Source organism: Macaca nemestrina, chromosome 5, assembly GCF_043159975.1.
Source record: "Macaca nemestrina isolate mMacNem1 chromosome 5, mMacNem.hap1, whole genome shotgun sequence".
NCBI lineage: Eukaryota > Metazoa > Chordata > Mammalia > Primates > Cercopithecidae > Macaca > Macaca nemestrina.
In genome coordinates this window covers 72,111,305-72,126,544 of record NC_092129.1, presented here as the reverse complement: position 1 = coordinate 72,126,544, position 15,240 = coordinate 72,111,305, and the positions used below count along the sequence as shown (strand labels likewise).

Sequence of the window (15,240 nt, the reverse complement as noted above, 5' to 3'; positions counted from 1 at the left end):
AGTGAATCCAGGAGCTGATGTTTTGAGAAGATCAACAAAATAGACCGCTAGCCAGACTAATGAAGAAAAGAGAAGAATCAAATAGATGCAATAAAAAATGATAAAGACGATGTAACCACCAATCCCACAGAAATGCAAACTACCATCACAGAATACTATAAACGCCTCCACGCAAATAAACTAGAAAATCTATAAGAAATGGATAAATTCCTGGACATATACTCCCTCCCAAGACTAAAGCAGGAAGAAGTCAAATCCCTGAATAGACCAACAACAAGTTCTGAAATTGAGGCAGTAATTGATAGCCTACCAACCAAAAAAAGTCCAGGAAGGGATGGATTCACAGCCGAAATTCTACCAGAGGTACAAAGAGGAACTGGTACCATTCCTTCTTAAACCATTCCAAACAATAGAAAAAGAGGGAATTCGCCCTAACTCATTTTATGAGGCCAGCATCATCCTGATACCAAAACCTGGCAGGGAGATAACAAAAAAAGAGAATTTCAGGCCAATATCCCTGATGAACATCGATGTGAAAATCCTCAATAAATTACTGGCAAACTGAATCCAGCAGCACATCAAAAAGCTTACCTATAATGATCAAGTCAGCTTCATCCCTGGGATGCAAGGCTGGTTCAACATACGCAAATCAATAAATGTAATCCATCACAAACAGAGCCAATGACAAAACCACATGATTATCTCAATAGATACAGAAAAGGCCTTCGACTAAATTCAACAGCCCTTCATGCTAAAAACTCTCAATAAATTAGGTATTGATGGAACATATCTCAAAATAATAAGAGCTATTTATGACAGTCCCACAGCCAATATCATACTGAATGGGCAAAAATTGGAAGCATTCCCTTTGAAAACAGGCACAAGACAAGGATGCCCTCTCTCACCACTGCTGTTCAACGTAATGTTGGAAGTTCTGGCCAGGGCAATAAGGCAAGAAAATAAATAAAGGATATTCAATTAGGAAAAGAGGAAGTCAAATTGTCTCTGTTTGCAGATGACATGACGGTATATTTAGAAAACCCCATCATCTCAGCCCAAAATCTCCTTAAGCTGATAAGCAACTTCAGCAAAGTCTCAGGATACAAAATCAATGTGCAAAAATCACAAGCATTCCTATATACCAATAACAGAGAAACAGAGAGCCAAATCATGAGTGAACTCCCATTCACAATTATTACAAAGAGAATAAAATACCTAGGAATACAACTTACAAGGGATTGAAGGACCTTTTCAAGGAGAACTACAAACCACTGCTCAAGGAAATAAGAGAGGACACAAACAAATGGAAAAACATTACATGCTCATGGATAGGAAGAATCAATATCGTGAAAATGGCCATGCTACCCAAAGTAATTTATAGATTCAATGCTATCCCCATCAGTCTACCATTGACTTTCTTACAGAATTGGAAAGAACTACTTTAAATTTCATATGGAACCAAAAAGACCCCACATAGCCAAAACAATCCTAAGCAAAAAGAACAAAGCTGAAAGCATCATGCTAACTGACTTCAAACTATACTACAAGACTGCAGTAACCAAAACAGTATGGTACTGGTACCAAAACAGATATATAGACCAATGGAGCAGAACAGAGGCCTCAGAAATAACACCACACATCTACAACCATCTGACCTTTGACAAACCTGACAAAAACAAGCAACGAGGAAAGAATTACCTATTTAATAAATGATGTTGGGAAAACTGGGTAGCCATATGTAGAAAGCTGAAACTGGATCCCTTCCTTACACCTTATACAAAAATTAACTCAAGATGGATTAACGACTTAAACGTAAGACCTAAAACCATAAAAACTCTAAAAGAAAACCTAGGCAATACCATTCAGGACATAGGCATGGGCAATTACTTCATGAACAAAACACCAAAAGCAATGGCAACAAAAGCCAAAATTGATAAATGGGATCTAATTAAACTAAAGAGCTTCTGCACGGAAAAAGAAACTATCATCAGAGTGAAGATGCAACCTACAGAATAGGGGAAAATTTTTGCAATCTATCCATCGGACAAAGGGCTAATATCCAGAATCTACAAAGAACTTAAACAACTTTACAAGAAAAAAACAATCCCATGAAAAAGTGGGTGAAGGATATGAACAGACACTTCTCAAAAGAAGACTTTTATGCAGCCAACAAACGTATGAAAAAAAGCTCATCATCACTGGTCATTAAAGAAATGCAAATCAAAACTACAAGGAGATACCATCTCATACCAGTTAGAACTGCAATCATTAAAAAGTCAGGAAACAACAGATGCTGGAGAGGATGTGGAGAAATAGGAAAGCTTTTACACTATTGGTGGGAGTGTAAATTAGTTTGACCATTGTGGAAGACAGTGTGGCGATTCCTCAAGGAACTAGAACCAGAAATACCATTTGACTCAACAATCCCATTACTGGGTATATACCCAGAGGATTATAAATCATTCTACTATAAAGACACATGCACACGTGTGTTTACTGTGGCACTATTCACAATAGCAAAGACTTGGAACCAACCCAAATGCCCATGAATGATAGACTGGATAAAGAAAATGTGGCACATATACACCATGGAATACTATGCAGCCATAAAAAAGGGTGAGTTCGTTTTCTTCTCAGGGACATGGATGAAGCTGGAAACCATCATTCTCAGTAAACTAACACAAGAATGGAAAACAAAACACCACATGTTCTCACTCATAAATGGGAGTTGAACAATGAGAACACATGGACATGAGGGGAATGGAGTGGCATCACACACCAGAGCCTGTTGGGGCTGGGGGACTGGGGGAGGGATAGCATTAGGAGAAATACTTAATGTAGATGACAGGTTGATGCGGGCAGCGAACCACCATGGCCCGTGTATAGCTATGTAACAAACCTGCACGTTCTGCTCGTGCACTCCAGAAGTTAAAGAATATATTTTAAAAATAATAATAATAATAATAATAATAATAAAGTAAGATGCTGTAAACATTCATAACAAGTCTTTGTAAGTGGTTAAATTTTCATGTCTCAGGTAAATAAGAGTAGAAAGGTTAAATGGTATGCTGCATGTATTTTCAGCTTTTTAAGAAAATAACAAAGTGTTTTCTAAAGTAGCTGTGCCATTGTATGTTCTCAAATAGTGTGTGGGAATTCCATTTATTTCATGTTCTTGTCAAAACTCGGTATTGTCAGTCTTTTTAATTTTAGTCATTCTAATAAGTGCGTAGTAGTATCCTGTTTTAATTTCCGTTTCTCTAACTATTAATGATGTTTAGCATCTTTCATGTTATTTGCCTCTGTACATTTTGGTGATGTGTTAAAATTATTTGCTTTTGCAACCTCATGAGAGAACTTGAAAAAAAGTTATTTCCCTTTTTTAATTGTGTTATTTCATTGTCGAGATTTGAGAGTATATATTCTGGATACAGGTGCTTTATCAGCGTATGCCTTGTCTTTCATTTGCCTTTTTATTATTTATTTATTTATTTATTTATTTATTTATTGAGACAGAGTCTCGCTCTGTCGCCCAGGCTGGAGTGCAGTGGCGGGATCTTGGCTCACTGCAAGCTCCGCCTCCCGGGTCCACGCCATTCTCCCGCCTCTGCCTCTAGAGTAGCTGGGACTACAGGCGCCCACTACCATGCCCGCCTAATTTTTTTTTTTTTAAGTAGAGATGGGGTTTCGCCATGTTAGCCAGGACAGTCTCGATCTCCTGAGCTTGTGATCTGCCCGCCTCGGCCTCCCGAAGTGCTGGGATTATAGGCATGAGCCACCGCGCCTGGCCGTCTTTCATTTTCTTAGCAGTATCTTTGGAAGTTTTTTTATATAAAGTTCAAATTATCGATTTTTCCTTTATGGATCACACTTTTGGTGCTGTATCTAAGAAATACAGTGGAATATGTGGATCTAAGTGGATATCTATTTGTTCAACACCATTTGTTGACAAGACCATTCTTTCTTTACCGAACTACCTTTGCACCTTGGTCAAAAATCAGTTTTATATAAATATGAGGGACTATTTCAGGACTTAATTCTGTTTAATTAATATCTTTGCCTCCTGAACTCCAAAACCACACTGCCTGGATAACTGTAGCTTTGTAAGTCTTGAATTCAGGTAATGAGAGTTCTTTATTTCTTTTCTGCCAAAAAATAAAAAATAAAAAAATAAAAATTCCCTCTTTTTCCCCAAGTTGTTTTGCCTATCCTACTTTTTTGGCATTTCTACATAGATTTTATAACCAGCTTACCAATTTCTATAAAAACATGATGGATTTTGATAGGGATTATAATGAATCTATAGATCAATTTATAGAGAACTGGTATCTTAGCAACCTTGAGTTTTTCAATCCATTAACATAGTTCTTCCACTGATTTCCATATTTCAAAATCTCTCTTAGCAAAGTTTTATCTTTTCATTGTATGTCTTGTGCACTTTACATCAGCTTTACCCCTGTTTTTTGTGCTATTGTAAATGGCATTTTAATTTCAATTTTCAATGATTTATTGCTAATGTATTGAAATACAATTTATTCTCATATTGATCTTGTATTCTGCAACCTTGCAAAACTCAGTTATAATTGAAAGTCTTGTTCTCTGTAGGTGATTTTTGTCTTCTACAAATAAATACAGTTTTATTTCTTCCATTTCAATCTATATGGTTTGTATTTATTTTCCTTGCCAATTTGTACTAGCTAAAACCTCCAGTAAAATAGGAAAAAAAAAAAATGTTGATGAAGATACGCTTGCCTTGTTCCAGATGTTAGGGGAAAACATTCAGAATGATGTTAGCTGTAGGTTTTTCAAATATCCTCTTATCAAGATGATGTTCCATTTTATTCCTAGCTTGTTGGGAATTTTTATCAGAAATGGCTGTTGGATTTTGTCAATTTTTTTTCTCCATCAATTCATACAACCATGTGGTTATTCTCTCTGGATTTGTTAACATGAATTACATTGATTGATTTTCTAATGTTAAAGCAATCTTGCATTCCTGGGGTTAATGCCACTTCATCACAATGTATTAACTACCCTTTTAAAATATTATATATTTAAATATGTATACATATATATTTGTTAATTTGTATTTATATTTATGAGGACTATTGGTCTGTAGTTTTCATATAATGCCTTTGGGACATATTATTTTCTTTTCAATTTTCTGGATGTTTGTGTAGAATTGGTATGATCTCTTCCCTTACTATTGCTGGAATTCTACAAGGGAGCCGTCTGAGTCTGTCATTTTCTTTGTGAAAAGGTGTTTGAAATACAACTTTTTAATAGATAAAGGTCTATTCAGGTTATCTATTTCTTCTTGAGTGAGCTTTAGTAGTTTGTATCTTTCAATGCATTTTTAATTTAATTTATTGTATTTATTGGAATAAAGTCATCACAATATTCTAGTATCTTTAATATTTATAGAATGTGTACTAATGTCCTTGAGGAATCGCCATACTGTTTTCCATAATGGTTGAACTAGTTTACAATCCCACCAACAGTGTAAAAGTGTTCCTATTTCTCCACATCCTCTCCAGCACCTGTTGTTTCCTAACTTTTTAATGATCGCCATTCTAACTGGTGTGAGATGGTATCTCATTGTGGTTTTGATTTGCATTTCTCTGATGGCCAACTAGATGTACCATATGACCCAGCCATCCCATTACTGGGTATATACCCAAAGGATTATAAATCATGCTGCTATAAAGACACATGTACACGTATGTTTATTGCAGCACTATTCACAATAGCAAAGACTTGGAATCAACCCAAATGTCCATCAGTGACAGACTGGATTAAGAAAATGTGGCACATATACACCATGGAATACTATGCAGCCATAAAAAAGGATGAGTTTGTGTCCTTTGTAGGGACATGGATGCAGCTGGAAACCATCATTCTTAGCAAACTATCACAAGAACAGAAAACCAAACACCGCATGTTCTCACTCATAGGTGGGAACTGAACAATGAGATCACTTGGACTCGGGAAGGGGAACATCACACACCGGGGCCTATCATGGGGAGCCGGGATGGGGGAGGGATTGCATTGGGAGTTATACCTGATGTAAATGACGAGTTGATGGGTGCTGACGAGTTGATGGGTGCAGCACAGCAACATGGCACAAGTATACATATGTAACAAACCTGCATGTTATGCACATGTACCCTAGAACTTAAAGTATAATAATAATAAATAAATAAATAAATAAATAAAGATAGAAAAAAAAAAAAAGAATGTGTACTAATGTCATCTCTTGCATTCCAATATTGATAAATTCTCTCTTTTCTCCCCTTATACTGATCAGTCTAACTACAGGTTTATCATTTAGATGGATCTCAAATAACTCATTTTTGGTCTCAGATTTTTCCCTATTTTTCCTTATAATTGAATTTTTGTTTTATTTCTTCTGTTTCCTTGTACCTGAAGGACTTTAATTTGTTCCTTTTCTACATTATTTTTCTAGATTCTTAAGGTAAATGTTGAGTTTATTGATTTCAGACCCTTATTCTTTCCTAATATAAATATTTAGTCCTAAAAGTTTCCTCCAAATTCTATTCTAGCAGCATACCGCTAAATCTGATATTTTGTCCTTTCCTTTTTATTCATTTATAAGTGTTTTATAATTTTCCTTTTGATTTCTTCTTTGACATGTAGGTTATGTATAAGTCTGTTATTTACTTTTGCAATATTCTGGAATTTTTCATATATCTTTTTATTAATTTCTAATTTCACGGTGGTCAGAGAAAACAGTGGTGGGACTCAATTCTTACAAATTTATTGAGTATTTTTTTATGGCCTATAATATGGTCTAGGAAGGGAATATGGTGTGCTTTGCTGTTCTTTGGTATAATGACCTATAAATATCAATTGGGTCAACTTGGTTGATAGTGCTCTCCATATCTTCTATATCCTTACTGATGTCTATGTATTTCTGCTATTATTGAGAAGTATTCAGATCCCTAGCTATAATTGTGAATTTGTCTATTTCTTCTTGTAATTCTATCAGTCTTTGCTTTTAAGTACAGATGCTCCTCAACAATGTGGTTATGTCTGGACACACCCACTGTTTGAACTCACAGTGTGTTTATCTGTGCACAACTTCATAAGTCAAAAAGCGTACTGAATGTGTATCCCTTCTGCACATTGTAAAGTTGAAAATTTGTAAGTCAGAAGCTGTTTGTATTTTGAAGCTCTGTCATTAGTTGCATAAATATTTAAGATTATTATGTTCTCTTAGTAAAATGAACACTTTATTATTTTTAAATGACCCTTTTATCCCTGGATATGGCTTTTTCTATGGAATCTACATTGTTTTGTATTAAAATAAGCACTCCAGCTTTGGTTTTTTTGAAATTAATATTGGCATAGTATATTTTTTCATCCATTTGCTTTTAACTTTTTTGTAGTTTTCCATGGTAGTGTGTTTCTCACAGACAGCATATAGTCAAGTATTCATTTATTTTTTAAATCTACTTCAAAAATGTTTGTCTTTTAATTGAGATAATTAGACAATTTTCATTTGATGGGATTATTGATATGGTTGGATTTAAACCTACCTTCTTGATATTTGTTTTCTATTTGGTCCAATTGTTCTTTGTTCCATTTTTTCCCTCTTTTTTTTTTTTTTGCCATCTTTTGGTTATTTTTATGGTTCCTTTTTTATATCTAGTTTACATTTTATATCTAGTTTATTTTTTATATCATTTATATTTTATATCTAGTTTATATATAGTTTATATTTTATATCTAGTTTATTAGCTCATTAGGTATAATTCTATTTTGTGATTCTAGCTATTACTTTTGGATTTATAGTATGTGTCTTTAACTTGTTTGAGTCTAGCTTCAAATATTATTATATCCATTTATATATAGTATAAAACGGCCATACTATTTCTTCCCTCTAAGCTTTGTGCTATTATCATACATGCTAGTGCAATATATGTGTGTATATATATATACACACAAATATATACATATTCACTCCCACTCTATGGTTTTTTTGTTTCTTTGTTTATCATCTAAGAGAATTATGTAATGAGAATGTTTTCTTATACTTGTATTTGCCCACACAGTTGCCATTTCTGGTATCTTCATTCCTTTGGGTAGAAATAAATATATTTCTATCTGATAAAACTTTCCTTATGCTTGAAGGACTCCTTTAATTTTTCTTATAATACGGATCTGCTGATCTTTGATTTTTTCAGCCTTTGTACATGTGAAAACATCTTTATTTTTGTCATTTTAAAGTTTATTTTTAATTAACAAATGATTCTGTACATTTATGGGGTTCATGATGTATATATACACACACATACGCACTGTAGAATGATTTAACATATCCCTCAACTCACATACTTATCAGTTTTTATGTGTAGCGAGAACATCTAAAATCTATGTTCTTAGCAGTCTTCAAATATACAATACATTATTATTCACAATTGCCTCCATGCTTCACTGTGAATCTCCAGAACTTATTCCTCCTGTCTAACTAAACTTTTTACTTTAACCAATATCTCTCTATTTCCCACCTCACTACCACCTGCCCCAGTCCCTGGTTACCTCCATTCTACTCTTGATTTCACATAAAAGTGAGATCATTCAGTTTGTCTTTAGTCTTTCTGTGCCTGGTTTATTTCACTTAGGATGATGTCTTCCACATTCATCCATGTTGTTGCAAGACTGCTATGTGGAAAGCAAGACATCTTTCTTTTCATAAGGCTGAATAGTATAATGCTATGTATATATATCACATTTTCTTTATCCATTTATCAGTAGACAAGCACTTAGGTTGATAAACACTTAGGTTGACTCCATATCTTTACCATTGTGAATAATACTGAAATGAACATGGATGAGGGAATATTTCTTCCTTTCCTTTGGTTATATACTGAGAAAGAGAATTGTTGAATCATACAGTAGTTTTAATTTTAATTTTGGGAGGAACCTCCATACTGTTTTCCAAAATAACTATACTAATTCACATTCCCACCAACAATGTACTAGGGTTCCCTTTCCCCCACATTTTTGTTAACACTTGTTATCTTTTATTTTTTTGATAAAGACATTATAACACATGTGATATAATTGTGTTATATTGTGGCTTTCATTTGCATTTCCCTGATTCATTATTAGTGATGTTGAGCACCTTTTCATATACCTGTTGGCGATTCACATGTCTTCTTTTGAGAAATATCTATACAGATTCCTACCCATTTTTTAAACTAGTTGTTTTCTTGCTATTGAGTTGTTTGAGTTTCTTAGATATTTTGGATACTGGCCCCTTTTCAGATGCATGGTTTGCAAATGTTTTCTCCCCATCCCATAGATAGTCTCTTCACTCTGGTGATTGTTGCCTTTGGTGTGCAGAAGCTCTTTAGTTTGGTGCAATCCAATTAGTCTAATTTTGCTTTTGTTGCATGTGTTTTTGGGGTTGTATCCAAAAGTTTTTGCCAAATCCAATGTTAAGAAGCTCTTTCCCTGTGTTTTCCCCTAGTGGTTTTATAGTTTCAGATCTTATATTTAAGACATTAACCCATTATGATTTGACTTGTGTACATGGGACAAGATAAGGGTCTAAGTTCATTCCTCTGTGTGTTTATATCTAATTTTCCCAACTTACTGAAGAGAATGTCCTTTCCTCATTGTATGTCCTTGACAGCTTTGCTGAAAATCAGTTGACTGTAGATGTGTGGGCTCTGTTTTCTATTTCTTTGGTCTATATGTCTGCTTTTATGACAGTATGGGTTGTTTTGATTATTATAGCTTTTTGGTACATTTTCAAGTCAGGTAGTGTGATGCCTCCAGCTTTGTTTTGCTAAAAATTGCTTTGACTATTTGAGGTCTTTTGTTTTTCTATACAAACTTCAGGGTTGTTCTTTTCTATTTCTGTGAAAAATGTCATTTCAATTTTGACAGGGATTGCATTGAATCTGTAGATCACTGGGTAATATGGACAATTTAACAATGTTAATTCCTCCAATCCATGAACACTGTATATATTTTCATTTGTTTTTCTCTTAAGTTTATTTCATCAATGTTTTATAGTATTCAGTGTATGGATCTCTCATATACTGAATGTATTTAGTTAATTGTATTCTTGGTTAAATGTATTTCTAAGTTTTTCATTAATGCTATGACAAATAGGATTGTTTTCTTGATTTATTTTGTGAATAGTTTGTTGCTAGTGTATAGCAATGATACTAATTTTAATATGTTAATTTTGTATCCTGCAACTTATCCTGAAATCAGAGCCAGTCAAGGACATTACAAAAAAATAATTACAGGCCAAAATCTCTGGTGAACACACATGTAAAAATCCTCAACAAAATACTAGCAAACTGAATTCAATAAGACATTAATAGGGTTATTCACCAAGTTTCTCACTTGATTTTGTGCTGCTGTAACAGAATATCTGAAACGGGGTAATTTATAATGAACAGAAATTTATTGGCTCACAGTTCAGAAGGCTGAGAAGTCCAAGATCAAGGGGCTGACATCTGACAGGGGTCTTTTTTGCTGCATCTTTTTGTGACAAAAGGGCAAAGAAAGGGCAAGAAGGCTGGGCGTGGTGGCTCACATCTGTAATCCCAGCACTTTGGGAGGCCGAGGCGGGCAGGCCACCTGAGGTCAGGAGTTCGAGACCAGCCTGGGCAACCTGGTGAAACCCCATCTCTACTAAAATACAAAAATTAGCTGGGTGTGATGGTATGTGCCTGTAATCCCAGCTACTGCAGAGGCTGAGACAGGAGAAACGCTTGAGCCTGGGAGATGGAAGTTCAGTGAGCCGAGAGAGCACCACTGCACTCCAGCCTGCGTGACAGAGCTAGACTCCATCTCCAAAAAAAAAAAAAGGCAAGAGATTGAACTTGCAGCTTCAAGCCCCTTTATAATCAACCTTAATCCAAGTAAGTGTGGAGCCCTTACTTATAGACTAAACATCTTCTGTTAGGTTCTACCTTTCAACACTTAGATTGGAAATTAAGTTTCTAACAAATGCTTTTAATTAATTTATTTATTTTTGAGAGAGGATCTTACTCTGTTATCCAGGCTGCAGTACAGTGGTACGATCATGGTTCACTGCAACCTCAATCTCCCAGACTCAACTGATCGTCTTACCTCAGCCTCCCCAGTAGCTGGGACTACAAGTGTACACCACCATGCCCAGCTAATTTTTTGTTATGATTACCTTTTTTTTGGTAGAGACAGAGGCTCACCATGTTACTCAGGCTGGTCTTGAACCCCTGGGCTAAAGCAATCCTCCCACCTTGGCCTCCCAAAATGTTGAGATTACAGGTGTAAGCAACGGTGCCCAGCCCACACATGCTTTTCTGAGGACACATTCAAACCATAGCATTTTTTTTTGGCCCTTGGGCCCCAAAATTCATGTCTTTCTCACAAAATACATACATTTCATCTAATAGCCCCCCAAAGTCTTAAATCATTTCAGCATCAACTCGAAAGTCCAAAGCCCAGAGTCTCATCTAAATCAGATATAGGCGAAAGTCAAGGCAGGATGGCAAGGAGGCAATTTCCTTCAGGCATGAGCCTGTGGAATCAAGCAAGTTATGTGCTTCCAAAATACAGTGGTGGGACAGGCATGGCATAGACATTCCCGAGGCCAGATAGGTAGTCAAGGAAGTAACCATGTCTTTGGGACTCAGTGACTGCACCATCAACACAACAAGCCCCACAACCGTGTCCTCGGGACGTGAAAACCACCCCAACACAACAAACCCCAGGCGGAAGTACGCACCGCCTATTGGAGTCGCAGAGCGACCGTGGGGAATCTCGGGGGAAAAATCAACTGGCGTCGAACCCAGCTGAAGAAAAAGCTGTTCAGCGCAGGCGGGTGTTGAACCGCAAGCAGCGTCTGAGGCACTGGGAGTTCGGGGCTGTGACAGACCAAGCGCTGATCATGCGGCACCACCTCAAGAAGCGGGCATCCAGTGCACGTGCCAACCTTACTCTGTAGGGGAAGAAGCCTGGAAAACTCCAGCAGACCTGGCTTGCCCAGAAAGAGAAGGCAGCCATGGAGGTGGAAGCCCCTCAAAGTCAGCCAGGACTATCGAACCACAGCTCAAAATGCAAAAGAAGACAAAAGCCCCCCAGGATGTAGAAATGACGGACTTTGAAGATGAGAATTAAACCTCTTCCACTTCCACTAGAAGATTCTCAACTGGAGCCAAAAAGACTCAGTGGTTGTTTCAGAGCACGTTGGCAAAAGCAGTGCCCCTTTTCACTCTCCATATTTCCTCCTTCCTAATGGCCTACTGACCTCCCCTGGAGGGATGTCTTTGGGAGGGAAGAGGGTACAGAAGAAAGATTGGAAAAGGGCCTCTCTAGCAATCAACTCCATTTGTAATAAAACCCTAGCACTCTGGAAAACAAACAAACAAACAGCACTCGCTACTGGCTTCATAGTCAAGAGCAGAACTATCCTCAGTAGGAATTTTTCTTTTTTCTCTTCTTTCTTTCTTTTCTTTTCTTTTTTTTTTTTTTTTTTTTTTTCTGAGATGGAGTCTTGCTCTGTCGCTTAGGCTGGAGTGCAATGGCATGATCTTGGCTCACTGCAACCTCCACCTACCGGATTCAAGCTATTCTGCCTCAGCCTCCCAAGTAGCTGGAACTACAGGCACGTGCTACCACGCCCAGCTAATTTTTGTATCTTGAGTAGAGACGGGGCTTCACCATGTTGGCCAGGTTGGTCTTGAACTCCTGACCGAGTGATCCACCCACCTCAGCCTCCCAAAGTGCTGAGATTACAGGCGTGAACCACTGCTCCTGGCCAGGAAATTTATCCTGTAGACAGTATGCACATTTTAATTTTACTTGTCTTCAGACAGACTCATTGCTCATTATAATGGTAAAAAACACACCACTGGAAGGAGAGTTAAGATGTGAATGGGACACGCAATGTATAAACAAATACGTACATGGCTGGGCACAGTGGCTCAAGCTTATAATCCCAGAACTTTGGGAGGCCAAGGTGGGCAGATCACTTGAGGTCAGGAGTTCAAGACCAGCCTGGCCAACATGGTGAAACCCCGTCTCTACCAAAACTGCAAAAATTAGCCAAGTGTGGTGGCGCATACTTGTAATCCTGGCTACATGGGAAGCTGAGGCAGGAGAATTGCTTGAACCTGGGAGGTGAAGGTTGCAGTGAGCTAAGATTGCCCCACTGCACTCCAGACTGGGCGACAGAGTGAGACTTCATCTCAAAAACAAAAACAAAAACAAAGCAAACATATACAGCTACTGAGCATGTGCACCCAGAGAACCACCTGTAATATACTTACTCTTAGGTTGATGTAAAAGTAATTGTGGTTCTGCCATTAAAAATACAGCAAAAACTGCAATTACTTTTGCACCAACCCATAGCAATGCCTTTTCCCACCCCCTTAAGAATAATCATGTAAGACTTTCATAAAGAGAGTTTCCCTTGTAATAGTCAATGCTGTCTCACTCTCAAGCAGCTTACACTGACTCAGCTCTGAGTGTACTTTTGCTTTTGCACCTACCTTTCAGAATATACTTATTCTTTTGCAATATATTGCTTCATGCTGTTTATTGCTGCGTGTGTCTTGCTTAAATTCTTTTAACCTAGAAGACAAAAACCTAGGACTCACAATCACCATCAACATTCCCATTCCAACAAGGAGAAAGAGATAACTGGTCCCAAGTAAGTCCAAAGGCCAATGGAGTAAACAACATTTTCAATTCAATTTTTTTAAACAGGCTCTCACTCTATTGCCCAGGCTGAGTGCAGTAGCTAGATCACAGTTCACTGTAGCCTCAACCTCCCAAACCCAAGTGATCCTTCCACCTCGGCCTCTGGAGTAGCTGGAACTGCAGGTGCACACTACTATGCCCGACAATTTTTGTTTGTTTGTTTGTTTGTTTTATATAGCGATAGGAGTTTGTGCTATGTTGCCCAGGCTAGTCTCAAACTCCTGGGCTCAAGTAATCCACCCACCTCTGCCTCCCAAAGTGCTGAGATTATAGGAATGAGTGTCACTGAGCCAGGCCAACAACATTGAACTTAAAGCTCCAAGAATAATCCCCCTTGACTTTATGTCCCACCTTCTGGGCACTCTGGGGTGGGAGTTGAGCCCCTAAGGCCTCGGCTAGTCTCACTCCTATGGCTTTGCTGGGTATATGGGTTAAAGTCCGGTGACTGCAGCTCTCCCAGGCTGGTGTTGCACATTGTAGTTCTGTGTCTTGGGGGTGGACCTACCTTTATAGCTCTACTAGCCATTGCCCTAGTAGGGGCTCTCATGGTAGCTCCAGACCTGCAACAGTCTACTGCCTGTGTTCCCAGGTTGTCCCTGACATTCATTGAAATCTAGGTGGAGGAAACAATTCCCCCACAGCTTTTGCATTCTGCATACCTACAGACATAACATCATGTGGATACTGTCACTTACACCTTCTGAAGCTGGAGCCAAAGCCACACCTGAACCCCTTTAAAGCATACCTGGGGTGGTCAAGGAGTTCTGCATCAGAATGTGGGAAGCAGAGGCTTGAGGCAGCCCTGGGAAGTAAACCCCAAGACCTTGAGGGCACCCTAGGCTATCTTTTGCAGGATTTCCTTCCCTCAGATCATGATACTTTGGGCCTATGATGGGAGGGACTATGCTAGTAATCTCCAAAGTACCTTTGAGGTTATTCTCCCATTGTCCTAATTAATAGCTCTGGCTTTGTTCTATCCATACTGATCTCCTTATCAATCAGTTACTTGGCCACACTCTTGGTTCCCTTTCCTGAAAATATTCTTTCATTCTCTATGACATGGCCAGGCTGAGAATTCTTCAAATTCCTAAGTTTTGTTTTGTTTGAGACAAATTCCTAAGCTTTGTTTTGTTTTGAGTCTCGCTCTGTCTCCAGGCTGGAGTGCGGTGGTGCAATCTCAGCTGACTGCAACCTCCACCTCCCTGGTTCAAGCAATTCTCCTGCCTCAGTCCCGAGTAGCTGGGACTATAGGTGCGTGCCACCGTGCCCAGCTAATTTTTGTATTTTTTTTTTTTAGTAGAGATGGAGTTTCACCATGTTGGCCAGGATGGTCTTGATCTCTTGACCTCATGATCCGCCCACCTGGGCCCTCCAAAGTGCTGGGATTACAGGTGTAAGCCACTGGGCCAGGGCTGTTTTTTTTAAATGATAAATTTTATATTTAAATAATTTCCTGTCTTCTCTTATTTTACTGAATTTAAAAGAAGCCACACATTTTCAATATTTTGC

The 15,240-nt window shown here is 37.9% G+C and overlaps 1 pseudogene; it reads left to right on the top strand.

The window, feature by feature from the left end:
* Positions 1-11,071: 11,071 nt before the first annotated feature.
* LOC105489170 (uncharacterized protein C11orf98-like) lies at positions 11,072-12,357 on the top strand (annotated as a pseudogene).
* The last annotated feature ends 2,883 nt before the right edge of the window (positions 12,358-15,240 follow it).